Here is a 14,531-nt window from a genome sequence, read left to right as displayed (position 1 = left end):
TGAATATTAAAAATAAAACAAACAAATTAGGATTGGATTGGATTACACTACATTAAATATTTATTCTTTAAAACACAGGTGATAATTAGGTATGTGGTGGCATAAACTTAAAACTTCATTAGAAAAATTTTATTTATTGAAGCAAAAACTGTTTTTATAAGAATTGTCTATGAATTACAGTCAGAGTCTCACACCAAAAATTGTGATATTCAGCCATTATTGTCTGTAATTAGCCATACACATTTTAATTCATTTATCCGAAGCCAGATGAATGAAGAAAATTGAATTAAGCAGATTGATATGTATTAAATAACAGTTAACGATGAATATTCTGTTTATAAGGCTAGTTCAATCTGGAGAGACTCAGACGGAGAAAGAAAGCGATTAAAAGAGTTTAATGACAAAATGAACATGCAAATAAACAAAGTCCGTCGGCGTTCAGGCCCCGGCCGGGGACGTCGAGCTGGACTTCGATAAGCTCGATGAACATTCCTGATGCAGCATAGGAATGTAGACCCCCCGGGGCCTGTACTGGTGGCGGCGGTCGGAGGAAGATGAGGCCTGAGAGCCGGGATCAGAAGGTGGAGATGGGGCAGATGTGGGTTGATCGCAGCTGGTGAGCAGAGGAGGCCATGGGTGAAGGTCCTTTTGAACTGGAGCCCAAACGATGATTGGCTGGAGCGAGGCTTGGACTGGCGCTGATAGGTCCAGGTTGCAGGGAGGGAGGCGCTGATTGATGAGGCAGGTGCGACTAGAGTCTTCCAGACTGAACTTTTGTCAAGACTCCATATTTGAAAAGTAATTGAAACAAAATAAAATTAAAGATACACAAGGCAGGAAATTGATAAAAAACAAACAAACACACAAACTAATTACTATTGTTATTATTATTTATATTTTAAAGGGGGTGTATTATGTAAAATTTTATTTTTACATAATATGTCCTTCAGACTAGCGGCAGCAGCAGTTAGCAAACACCTGGTGGAACTACTCTAATAATAAGAACTACTTGTTAGTGCAACACTTGTAAGAATGGTTGTTCATGGCTTAATGGAGAAACATTGGTATGGTGACATGCTGAAGTGTCAGAAAGAGCAAGAGCTTCTTAAAGAGACAGTGGCCAAATTTTAAAGTGTTAAATTGCAAAGTCAACATTTTTTTAAATTCATGTTTGATTCATATATAACATTTTCAGACCAACTCAATTGTGCTAAAAAATGTCACTATGTGCCTGAAAAATACATGATACTGTCCCGTTAAGTAAATAGCAATAGTTGAAAGGAATCCATTTTTGTAAAACATAATTTTTGTGGAGTACATCTTCAATTTAAATCTGTATAGCTCTATATTTCAAAGCATGTAAATCCACTCATGTAACATCAACATGCACACATTTCTGTACCGTAAATCTGTAGGGGGGTCACACTTTTATCCTTGTGTCAATCTGCAAAGCCATTTCTGACTGATCCCACAACCACCACATTTCAAACCCCCAGTTTAACACAAACATGGCATGATGAAGCTGTGAGCTGAGGTCCAAACCAAACTGGTTATTTCTGGCATGATTCTGTATTTTTTTCTGGGAAATAAAGCCCCTTCCTCCCTAAATTTCTTGTGGGAATGCTGCCACTATGTAGCGAGGGAGAGATAGGCAGTGAGAGAGGCACTCTTGATACAAAACAACCCCTCCTCTCCCCCTGACACCCTTCTTTCATCCATACTAATGCTACAGCTGCATTCACATTACAGACACGATCGCTCTCCCTTCCTCCCTTCCTTGCACACATTTCCCACTCGCATGTATGCTCTCGCTGTCCAAGCCGATTTCCATCACTCGATAAAAGTCCCAGTGTGTGTTATCAGGGCTGCCCCACACTGTAGTTAAAGTTGATATTGGCAGAAGGAGAGCCAGGTTTTATGATCCATAACAAGTCGTCATTAAGAGTCATTAACAAACATCAGCTATTGTAAATTGGCCACAGTTGGTCTCGAGAGGGCCACAAGAGCTGTGAACAAGGGAGAGACAAAGATGCATCAGTGCGCAGGGCAGAGCAGCGATGGACGTGTGATAAGATGAGGAAAAAGATGGGAGACAATTGTCCCAAGTAAAGTTTTTACAGGACTGGTGCTGAGGTTGCACTCTGTGACCTCGCTTTTTATTTATTTATTTTATTTTTTTGCGTTGTTTCTCTCAGACGCCTTCCTTCCAGCATTTCCCCCCTCGTACGCGCTAGAAAGGGAGAGTGGTGTTTTGGAGAAAATATTGAATTAGAGAAAAAAAAAGCGAGCACGGAGGGAGAAATGAAGGAGAGGGAGAAATATTGACTCCTTCTGGGAAGGAGCGAGATGGCAACGCCTTTCCAATAACCATAAACCCACTGGGCTGAAAATAGATGAGCAGAATGAATAAACGAATGTGTTCATCCCACACGAGCTCTTCCCTTTCGCAGACTGAGGGGTATGGAGGTGACACTCTCCCCTCCTCACCTTCTTTTCTCTCTCCTCTTTCCCTGAGGCCATCATTTTTTCACCATGACAAGAGATATTAACCGGAATAAGACAGGTGTTTATGGGAAGCCTTCCCTCAAATTACCTTTTTTTTTTTTTTTTTTTTAAACCTCTCGCCTCTGTTTAGCTGAAAGGTGTCGACATCAGTGCTTGCAACAAAAAGGGTGACATCTGTTTCACATTTCACCCGATACCCCCCCTTCATTTATTATGAGCCTTCTGGATGTGTTTGACTTTGCACACTTGTGTGGTTATTTTCTGCAAGTACATTCAGTGACATAATGCACTATCTGTCTTTTATCGTTATTCTGGAATACATGGCTGATGCTACCTTGTGTTTAGACATGTGGCTCACAACAGTCAACCTAATTTACAATATTAAAAAATAGAAATATGTAAAACAATGTAAAAAAAAAAAAAAGGCGAGTTAACCGAACTAAAAACTGTAAACAGTAAACAGTCTTCTCCCATTTCAGAATAAGGGCGTAAATATAACCGTATAACTACTTGAAGAATTGTCAACAGTCGATTAACAAAACTTTTACATAAATGTCAAACTTTATTAAACTGAAAGCTTACAAAACATCCAAGTAAATTAGCACTTTAGAATTTGCCCAGAAAAATTAAACATGGGGAAGCTAGATGCTATAAGCGTTTTCAAAGATAACAAAAAAGCTAACGCGCTAAATGAAATATTAGCTTGGTGTTATTTGGAAGAGTACCCACCACTGAACAGAGGTAAAAGAAGCAAAAAACCCCCCCTAAAAACTGAGAGACGCAATTTCTGTTTTGGTTTTGAGTAATAATTCCCAAGAATCACATTACTTCATATGACCAAACCACTTATTGGTTGTTCCAGTGTAAGTTTTTCTACATATTGAGTTTGTTTTAGTGGTTTGAGTTGAACAACTTTATAGTAATGTAAACTATGTTCTGAGGACTCCATCTGTCATGCCACTCAAGCTTTAAATGTCACTCTGCAGATTCCTTGCCTTCCACAATAAGTTAGTTGGCCCTAAAAAAAATTATTTTAAGCTAACATGGTTGTTTAATAGGAAGTTGAAATGCTGATGCATAGCCAGACTCCAGCTGCAGTTAAATGTTCTCTTTCCTCATTTGGCTCAGTGAAAAAATGAGTCACAGCTGAAGCTAATTATATTGGGTAAACATGCAACAGGGTCATTTGGAGAGAGAGGTTGATTTCATATTATCAGCAGATGTTACATAGAAAACTAAAAACACTGTAAAAAAAAAACAGCAACGTTTTCTTACCTGATGAACTTTATGCTCACAAACAACACCTGGAATCATCCTAATGGGTTAGCCTTTGACTCTACTTGAGCTTAAGCAGGAGCTGTGTTTTCTTCTTTCTTTTATTATTAATACTATTGCTTCAGAGTGAAGAAAATGGCCGCCAACAAAAAGTGATAGGTAAAAACAAAAACAAATAAACTGTCTTCCCCACATTTTCTGCATGGATGATCATTTTAGCAGAAGTACATCTTAAATCCTTTTTCTGTCTGCTATACTTCCAGTCTTCTGCTCAAGATGTTCGACAGGTTGTTGCTAGGTAACCAAAGAGTGAGTGAGTTGCTAGGTAACCAAAGAGTGAATGAGTTAGTTCATTCCACCAACCTTGCTGTGCGGTTCTGGATCGGATTTCAGTAAATATTATATATATTGAGAATTGAATATTTTACCAGACATATTATCAATCAATATTGATCACATGTTTATCATAATATAGTGTTATTGATTTATTGCCCAGTGCTATCGTAATCTGTTCAATATTAGACAAAAAAGTAGCCATTAACACTTTCACCCTTTTTATAGAGTTTGTATGTGAAATTCTATGAAATGTATTCTCTCCTATCTACTGTCTGTGGCAGTGAACCAGCCTCCAAATCAGATACTGTTGAGCTTATTATTGGCTATCTGTATAAAATATGGGCTTTTAAAACGTGGGATATAAAGCCTCCCTCCAACTCATTCACTTGTTCAGTTACTGTAGTCATGTATCCTGAGGAGTAATTATTACTCTGTCAACTATTTTCACAACAGAAAATTTCCTCTACGAAACCCCAGCTACAAAACTCAGTGTGTCTTTTTGGTCAGCAATGTCGCTCCACTCGCCTGCATCCAAAGTATCCATGGCAACTAACTGCTAACTAGCTTGTGCACTCTAGTTAGCTTCCAGACAGTATTGCAGACTACTAAAGGTGTCGATTGGGGTGAAAGAAATTATGAATTTAGAAATGTGTCACCAATTTCCATCCACCAGCTTGTACCCGCAGTAACCATGGAGACTAAGTACTGACTGGCCACGGGATGTTAATGACTTTTGGTTGTATTTCAAAAGTTTTGAGATGTTCTTTGATTTGACTTAATTGAGGATGAGGGAGTAGTAGTGAAAGAAGTGGGACTTCCTTCTCAGTCCAAACCATCAGATGCTAACTGTACAGTTTATAGGATCTTGCAGCCATCCTCAGCTGTCTATGTTGATTCATCTCATCCTTCATTTTTCCACTTTGTTGACTTGGCCTCTCCGTCTGTTATTTCTCATCTTGTTAATTTTACTGCCATCAATCAGCCAGTACAATTTCACGTCCGAGAACCGTCGTTTATGTCTGTTTTTTCTACATCCATCCACACCAGACCTTCAATTCACACCTCACAGCATCGTCACCCTCTTGACCCTCTTTTCTCTCCTTTTCTTCATCCTCCTTCCCCACTTCGCCCTCTTCTTCCTCCCCTCTCAGTCCAGCCGCTCGATGGGAAGTCATGTGACTTCTCTGAAGCTGGGCCCTATAAACCAGCAGCACTTGGGGGGCTCTGTGTCTGTTCAGGGCTCTGATTGGTTCTTGCATTTAGATGCTGCTTTGTGCACACACACACACATACACACACACTCTGCAGACCCCCTGTTTCCTTCTTCCAGGAACAAATGTAATCCTTTGTGTTAGGGGAAGAAAATAGACGAACAGATGTCTTAACAAATACACATGAGGTAGAGCTATTTGAATAAAGCTTGAATTAATTGAACTGAAACATGCAAAGTAGAGAATTCATTTACTTCCATTGTTTGTCTGCAGCTTGGAAAAGTCTGGATTTTGACGGATAAAAGAAATCAAAGACTGGACAAATATTTTTAAACATATGCAGAAATATTTGGATTCCATCGGCTGACTGAAAGACTGAGTCGGAAATTTGAGTCTTTAACAGTATTTTAAAATGAAAAAGGTGTTTTGTATGCAGAGACTGCAGCGAGGCAGTAAGGAAACAGACTTCATTCACAGGGCTTTTTACATCCAACTGGATTCCTGCTGAGGCAAAACAGAAAACCCTGACATCTGTTGGCAGAAATGTGTGGCTGCTCACATTCAGTGTCTTTGAATTACATTGAAAGTATATGAGATGTAGCAGGGGGAAAAGACACAAAATCACTCCCAAAAAGATGTTTTGCTGATGACTCATTGGTGGTTTTTAATAGAGTGCTAGTATCCTGCAGCTGCAGCCTCGGAAAAGGGAAAGAGTTGAGTAATGACTTTTTTTTTTTTTCTGTTGAGACCACAGTGTAGGCTATTGATGAAGAAAATAAAAAGTATGAACTATGAACCCACTTTGAAGTCCACTGCCAGTTAATGCTTTCAGTTTTGCTGTTAAGGTAAATTTCATCTGCACAATAATATTGATTTACGTTGACTAGCTAAATCAAACTCACTAATTTTGACTACCTGGTGGGATTCCTTATACTACTGGTCCAAACACAGAACCCTGTGGAACTCCATGATTCAGTGCGGTTTAGTGGGAGTTTGTATTTGCATATACATAATAAGAGGTACACAAAAATAAGGGTTTGGTATGTGTTTGGGTTTTAAAATTGTGCTTCAATCAGGAAAAATAAACTTGGGTCAGCAGAAAGCAGAATCTTTCTTAATTACTGGAATTAATTAGATATTTTTATGTTCTTAAAATCTGGTTGGGAATGCAAGCAGGGAAACTGAGGGATAAAGACTAATTAATATGAAAGGAGCTGAGCTAAGACACAAAAGGAACCACAAACCTAATACTGATCTATGAGAACTAAATCCAAATGTACAAACAACAGAACAAAAGACTAAACCAAGAAACCAAGGAATTAAGTGTTATGGCAAGACCTGTAGAAATGAAGAGGAAATGATCAAAAAAGGCAAATAAAAACTACAATTCAAATACACAAGGACCAAGCGCCTAATATGCAGATGCTTTCTCTCTTCCTCTTTTCATGTTGTCTTTACGTGTTTTTTGGCTTCATTTTTCTGGTATTGGGTTTCTCTTCCTCTTTTCTCTCTACATTCAGACTATTAGGAAACTTAAACTTTTTAAAAATACATTTTACTTCCAGTAATTTTTAGCTATTACCACAGTTTGTTGCTGCAATAGATGACAAAAAAGTTTACATTTCCGATTTTTGGTCAGGAACAATCATAGAAAGTGTCACAAGAAGTAAGATTTCCTTGTTCGTAAAGCAGAGGAAATTTCTCAACCTCAACTTCTGCATTTTATTATATTGCTTATTCAGACAGCTTGCGCAGTAAACACCAAATCTTTGACTTTATCAAGTTGCTTGTTTTTGTTTTTCTTCATTCTAGTAAAAAGCAAGAGAAACATTTTGTAAGAGGAAAAATTCTGAATCACCATCAGTTTCTGCACACAAACAAGAAACTTCACTTTGCTTCCACTTTGCTCTAAGAACAGAAATGGAAAATAAAAGTCATAATCAAAGAAAAAATTGAGCATTTTATTACATACTTGTACTAAGAGAGAATCTCTTCATTCTAGCTCTGCAGCTTGTTCTAAAAAGATGGGATTCTGCCATTCATTCATGACTCAAAACCCCCTTTACTCACCACATATGCATGTGCATATGGTAGTGCTTGAACCCGTGTGTGTGTGTGTGTGTGTGTGTGTGTGTGTGTGTGTGTGTGTGTGTGTGTGTGCGTGCGTGTGTGTGTGCGTGCATGTGTGTGTGTGTATGCGTGTGTGTGTGTGTGTCCATTGCAGTGTCAAATTCAAATACTGTGCAGCCTTGTTGGCTGGTTGCTGTGGGGACACACAGTGACACCTGAGAGTGTTGGAGGGTTGGGTCTGACTCCTCGCTGTTACAGTAAGTCATTTGGCATTTGAGCTTTTCTGCTGCTACGTTTGTGCAGCTGCGGTCCGGGAGTTACAAGAAAGAACACTCAGAGGGAAAACAATGCGTCACATTTTTAAACTTGTGCAGTAAGTGACTTTAAAAAAATAATTTTTTTTTTTACATATTTGTTGGAACGGTCACTGTATTGTGACAGTATGGTATAAAACAGGTAACCTATAGAAAAAAAAACGAGCTTATCCCAGCACTTCCAGTGTTATCTAGACACAACCAATCAGAGCTAGGAGGCGGATCTTTGCGCTGTCAATCACCCTCCATTTGAGGCTGCTCATCCCCTCTTCCCGTGGCAACCATTCAACCCTGCAAAACGCCAGGGTGGACCGAGGGTCACCTTCAAAACGCAGCTCCTCCTTGGAGACTCTCCCACTGAGCTCCTGCAGACTAGCCAGCACCAATTAGCAAACAATTGCGCATCTGCTGAGCTCATTAAAAGAACTATTTCTCAGTGCAATGCTGATAAAAACGTTGCTAACTGTGGTGATCCTGGGTGCTCGGGTTGTTTTGCTGCGGCTTCTCGCTCCTTCCACCAGGGGTTAGGGTTAGGGTTAGGGTGGATGATCTCTGGTGGGCGTGACCGGCGACGCTGGGATCCTCACACCTGTCGGAGATTGCCTCATCTCTGCAGAGGCTTAAGAGTGGAGTCAGCCAACACATCGATGCCAGAGTGTTAACCAGTAATGGTACTGCAGGCCACCATCACAGCGTTTATTGACTCCTTGTGAACCTCCCAGTGACCCCTGTTGTGTTTATTCGTTTTCAGACAACTTCCTCGTGACGTCGTCGTCCAACCACTTGAGGCTTGAGCTCCTGGCTGTACCTGGCGTACTTACCCCTCCTTGGCTGCCTACCTCAATCTTCCCCGGTGAGCTGAGGTCCATGTCTGTCCGCCCGCCCGCCCTCCAACGCCGTCCGCTGAATTTCCCCCCAAACACCAGCTGGTTCCGCAGCAGATCCCCATACCCGAAAACATCCCGGGAAATTCCAGTATCCACCCCCGCTTACCTGCCGCCTGACCGAGTAAGACCGTTGCCGCTCGTTCAGAGCTCAAACATTCCACAGTCCTTAAACTCATCGCTCATCCTCTCTTCCAGCCCGCTCCAGTTGCCGCTCCCCCCAAGAACACAGTTGATCTGTACTGTTTTGGTGCTTTATATTAAACATCTTTTACTGATTATCGGTTCTCTTGTTTTTGCATGTGGGTCAAGAAGTTACCTTCCGTCATGACACTAAAGGGTTAAGAGAGAAGTGATATTAGGACTACTTTTGTAATGGGAACTTCAGAAAGAGCAAGAGTTTGTAGAGAGACACCAATTTCAAGTTGTTAAAATACAAAATCAAACTTCTTTGAAATCATACTTGATGTACAGCATTTTTATAACAACTGAAATTAACTTAGTTACTTGATTGAGCTATCAAATCACACTATATGTCTGAAAAAAACGTAATACTGCCCCTTTAAATAGCTGATAACACCTTTCAAGGGCAGTATTTTTGGTGCTTTGAATGCTTTTCCATGCCTTGAGTTACCTTTTGAAGAAGTAATATGCTTTTTTTTATCATTATCACACTAGTACCTCAAAATATCATGATAAAATGTTGGCCATCCCTAATTAAGATAAGTTCAGAATGTAGCATATGAAAGAGGAATAAATCCAGCCTTGTGGCAACAGTACAGGTGGCTGCTGCTGTGTAATGGCACGGTGGATACTTTCTTTGCATACTTTGGGCCTCAATCATCATTGAATATCATTGTTATAACACGTCCCTTTATGACTACAGAGATAGTCACATCACTGCATTTCCTCCTGCTTTGCCTTAATCACACCTTGAGCAGGTATTTGTCACATCCTTGTGTGTGGCATTTCAGGCAATAAGGGGAACCACAACTCGCTAATTATCTCAATTCACATCAAGTTAGTCACAAGATTGTAAAATGTAGTTAGGGAATGCTCCACTTAAAAAAAAAAAAAAGAAAGAAATTAGGCATCGACTGCGTTTGCATTTCAAAATGAGCGTATCAGAGTCTTTGTCTTTACAGGCCTGGATGCACACACATGGTATTTAAGTGCATTCGCCTGTCTGTGTGCTTCCCATATGGTTCTTATTGATCCATGTCCCCTTCATACTCCTTCTGCTGCCTCGCGTTCCTGCTGTTTCTGTCTGCTGCGTGCACTGATGGCGAAGGAATGATGGAATGCTGCAGGGTAATTCTCTGGTTTCCTGGAAGCTGGTCTGGCTTTATCAGAAGCGGCTGTGACAATACTCCAACTGATGGGCCAACCATCTCTCCTGTAAGCGTCGATCGGGCAACGAGTAAGCCTTCCTGGAAGGAATAATGAGCAACCCGGAGGCCCTTCCTGGAAGGCCGGAACAGATTGCCAGTTGCGAGGCATTTTCCTAACATCTTGAAAAAAATTTCCACCTTCAAGACTTGACGTGGCTGACTTTGGCAGGAGCTCAGTAATTTAAGAAAGCACACCAGGAGCTGTTGGTTATGCTTAGATTTTAATCAGGCTGCAAGTACGGGATTAGTCCAACGCCATTCCCGTTGCCCAAACTGCTTCCTTTTTTCTTGAGCTGCTTTGAAACATGCAGTTGAAGCAAAGAAAAGGGCGATGTCCAAACAACTGCTGCGAACGTATGATCGTTGGGGAAAGGAAAAGGTCCAATACACTGAGTTGTCTGCGAGCTGGGTGTTGTGCTTGGCTCAGGCGCTGTTGACAACTGTTGAGCTGGACACAGCAAGTCACAACCCGAAAAAATGAATCATAGTGGAAAGACTTTGTGCGAGCGTGTGAGATCCAGAAGAGGAGCGAAGGATACGGGCAAAATATTCCAGCTCTACTCACCAGTCAACTATGGGGAACATAAAATGAGTCACAGCGAGCTGAGCTGGCTTATTTAGACAATGTGTTTGTGTGTAAAACTGGATTATTCTGGTTGGATTTTTGGGAAGAGGGCTCACTCAGTTCTGTTTGTCTTTTGACCAACGTCACTTTTGTCAGCAAGTGCCAACTTAGTTTTCCCTCTCATAAACAAATAGTGTCTCTAACAGACACTCACAGATACACACACACGCGCGCGCACACACACACACACACACGAGGCGTCAAAGAAAAATGGGAACTGTCGAACTGAATTGTTGTAATGACCTCCAATCAGATAAGCTACAAAAACAGGCATTATAGTCTCAGAGGTGTACACTCACTACTCCCCCATTTAAATCCAAAGTCAAGTGTGTCAAAACACACTACAGACTACACAGTCATTATTTATTAAACAAAGATGAAGCTCAAATGGAAAAACTAATTACACATCATCTTTGAAAGCCTTGGAGAACCACTTTTAGCAGCTATCACGTCATTTTCTGTATGACTTTATCAGTCGCTCACTTTGCTGTGGAGGAATTTTGGCCTATTCTTCTTTATATAGCATTGCTTCATTGCTTGCATGACCCAGTTAGGCCAAGCTTCAGCTGCCAGGACATTGAAACTCCCTTTTTTTTTTTTTTTCGGCCCTTGCTGTTGTTGAATTGCTGTTGTGTTTGGGATCGCTTTGAGGACCCAAATTTAGGTCAAGCTTTTGGTGTCTGAAAGATGATCTCGTAATGCGTTGGTGCACAAAGGCGTTTGAAGTCAACTCAATGACTGCACGGTTCCCAGGTACAGAGGTTGTTAAAGGGGACGTGTTCTGTAAAATTCACATTTTGCACATTTTCTATTTGGGTTGAAATTGCAAATAAAAACAGCCAAAGTGCTTCAAAAAACCACCCAGATAATTTTTTGGCAATAAGTTAACATTTTTTGGTGACTGAAAAAACGAAACGTTTCAAAAACCTCCTGATTGTTGGATTGTTGAGTCATGTTCAATGGGCGCTGCCCCATTACCTAGCAACACTTGTGAAGCCAAGCCTGTTTCCTAGCACCCCGAGCTGAGCTCCAGCATGTTTGGTCAGCTGGTTTTACTGTGCTTTATAATGGCTGCTGGAAAAGATAAGTGTTTTGTTGTTGACTTACTATTCAGAAACCACTTGCTACATCCTTGTTGATTGTGCAGGAGGCTCCACTTCTGCTTTTCAACGACGTATGGTTGTACAATTGCGCATCAGTTTGCAGCCATTTTTACATACGAGTGTAAACATTGAGTTGGGAGGCACAGCCAGCAGCAGCTTACTTGGATTTAAAGTTGACAGAGGCCCTAAACATTCAGACAAAATTGGCAGAACTGACCAAACTAAAGTCTCATTATCTAAGAATAATTTTGCACAAAAAATGTTAACATGCTGTGTATAGGCCATAGACCTATCCTAACATGTTCAAGGAAGCATAGATCACCTTTAAGCAAGCCCAAATCATTACTGTTTCACCACCATGTTTGACAATTAGCATGAGGTGTTTGTGCTGATATGGGGAGTTTTGTTTTCTCCAACCATGGAGATGTTGATTAAGGTCACTCATCTCATCAATCAAAAGACATTGTTCCAGAATCTAGAATTCAAATTAAACTTTTAAAATTGGCATATTGTTAAAAATGTTAGGACAGATTTACGAGATATCTAAATGTAACTTTCTCTTAAAATACATAAGAGATTCATTGCTGATGTCTTTCCTTCCTGACATCGTGTTGCCACACAGAAGTGGTCACACTTGTTATGGAAGTGCATTTTTTCTGTTGACACACTTCCTCTTATCTCCTTTGGAAACAGAACAGGTTCTACGGGAACAACTCAACCAATTAGAATATAGGACCGTTCTACTATTTCAGTGACTCAAATCAAAAAAGTAAAACTTAAAAGTAGATGAATTGCGCACAAATAGTGAAATATTTCAAGCATTTATTTCTTATAATTTTAATGATTATGGGTTGCAGTTAATAGAAATCCAAAATTCACTGACACAAAAGGTCGTTGTGAAATATGTTGGCAGTTCACAGAGTGTTCTTTTCAAGCACACCACTCGAAAGTTTAGAGGAAGGAAAAACTGGTAGAAAACAGGGATAAGCATAACCTTGTGGGGCTGAGACGACTCCCCAGTTATTGGTGATGTCATCTGTAGAAGTTGGTCCAATGTGTTTTATGAAGTAAAAAGTCAGACCAGCTGTCCACCAGGTTATTATTTACTTCACAAGCGACATGGCGCTGGGGATTTCACTTTCCACAAGAACCTGTGCACCCTATTAAAGACAGTAGACGTCACTCTACTTGTTGGGCCAGCAAATCATCCCTGATCTAAAGAGGATGATGATCCACCAGTGATGAATGTATTGTTTTTAAAAATACTTTTGAATGTATCCAGGATTTCTGTATCCAGGGTTTGCTAGCAGTGAGTTAGCGGGAGCCTTAACCAAAGATATAATAAATGTACATATCATTTAATTGTTATGTCTATGACTTCAACAGTCTTGAGTCACAGGAAACAATGTAAATGTCTGAGTGCCTGACAGAAAAGAGATGAAATAGACCCGCAAAGACGAAATGTATGATCTGCGATTAACATATTAAAGGTTAGTTAACTTTTTTAAATGAATTTGAGACATTTAAAGGCTTCAACTTTAGATACATGAGTTTAAATTCACTAGTTGTGAATCAGAGGTGGCTATATATAATTCCATTTTTGTCTACTTTTTGTTCCATCATCAGTCACCGCATTAAATGTTCAACTTGGATCGTTAGTTTAATAAAGTTAGTTTAATAAAGGTTAGATTGAATCATTTCACGTGCAATCAGCTGTAGGTTTAATCCTCACGGACAGTCCCTCGTATTTCTGTTCCTCTAAGCCCATTACGATCATTAATTTTGCTACCAACTAGCAGAAAATATAGGTGCTGTCATGTTTTTTCAATAATTTAGTTTCCCTAGAAGCGGTTTTAACTGCTTCCCTTCCAAATCAGCAGTATAGCGGTAATTATTTTTGACAAATATTAATTTAAACCCCACTCTATTAATTTTGGTGTGCTATTTAAGACTATTTAAATTCACTAGTTGTAAAATTAACCTATAAGCCACTTTCTACATTTAATTATAAAAACAAATGAACTTTTTGTATTTAGTTTGTCACAAACTTTTTTCATTTTGGCTTCTTGTTTAATAAATGGCAGTTTGGTGATAGACCTGAGGTTAGATTTCAATATATTTTTTTTTTACCTATTTTTTTTTAAATGATGTCCTGAAGAGTAAAGTTTGAATTTGCAAAAGGTCTGCTTTTCCCCGTAGGACTAAGAGAAAGAAGTTTTGTATTCTGTTGCACGACAGCAAGCTGATTACTTCACATTTCCCAGATGTTTCAAAATTGAACAAATAAACCGTTTTCTCATCAGTGCTCTGTCATTTATCTCACACAAACACCCACTCACTCAGAGACAACTCATTCACTCCTTCTCGGACGCACACACCAACACCAGGCAAGCCGTAAAAACTCAACTCAATTAAAGTGCCTCTTTCCTGGAAGCCGGCCTCAGACGGAGCACAAGGTATGCAGGGAATGGGAACCGTGTGTGTGTGTGTGTGTGTGTGAGAGAAGATGTGGTGGAGGTGGGGAGCTGGGAAATGAAGGAACTCACCTCCTGCTTAATTTTACCAACAGTAATCTCACTTAACATACAAACACACACACACAGATTCAGCGTTTTCTTGAGAGTGAAACCACAGCCAGTCATAAATCTCGTCCACGTGGATGCGCTCACCTTTCTGACCTCACACACACTCCCCTTAGGACGGCACCCCTCTCCCTCTCTCTCTTAGCCGCCAAAGGCAGGATGTATAAAATCCCACTGCATTCCTTTTCCAGTTAAGTCCAGCCCAAAGTCAGCTTTTTGCACACTAACTGCTGTG

General features: G+C 40.1%; 2 long non-coding RNA genes across 2 annotated transcripts; one reads left to right on the top strand and one right to left on the bottom strand.

The window, feature by feature from the left end:
• Positions 1-37: 37 nt before the first annotated feature.
• LOC145549161 (uncharacterized) lies at positions 38-2,655 on the bottom strand. The gene is made up of 2 exons (XR_014085136.1): positions 1,403-2,655; positions 38-783 (listed from the first exon to the last, which is right to left on the bottom strand). It is a non-coding gene; the product is annotated as an uncharacterized LOC145549161 (long non-coding RNA).
• Positions 2,656-7,450: 4,795 nt separating this feature from the next.
• On the top strand, positions 7,451-9,896 carry LOC103481822 (uncharacterized). The gene is made up of 3 exons (XR_014085127.1): positions 7,451-8,382; positions 8,463-8,719; positions 8,794-9,896. It is a non-coding gene; the product is annotated as an uncharacterized LOC103481822 (long non-coding RNA).
• Positions 9,897-14,531: the final 4,635 nt, after the last annotated feature.

The sequence above is a fragment of the Poecilia reticulata genome, chromosome 19, assembly GCF_904066995.2.
Source record: "Poecilia reticulata chromosome 19, P_reticulata-male-v2, whole genome shotgun sequence".
Taxonomy (NCBI): Eukaryota; Metazoa; Chordata; class Actinopteri; order Cyprinodontiformes; family Poeciliidae; genus Poecilia; species Poecilia reticulata.
Note: the sequence above shows the minus strand (reverse complement) of the source record. Positions and strands in the feature narration are given on the sequence as shown.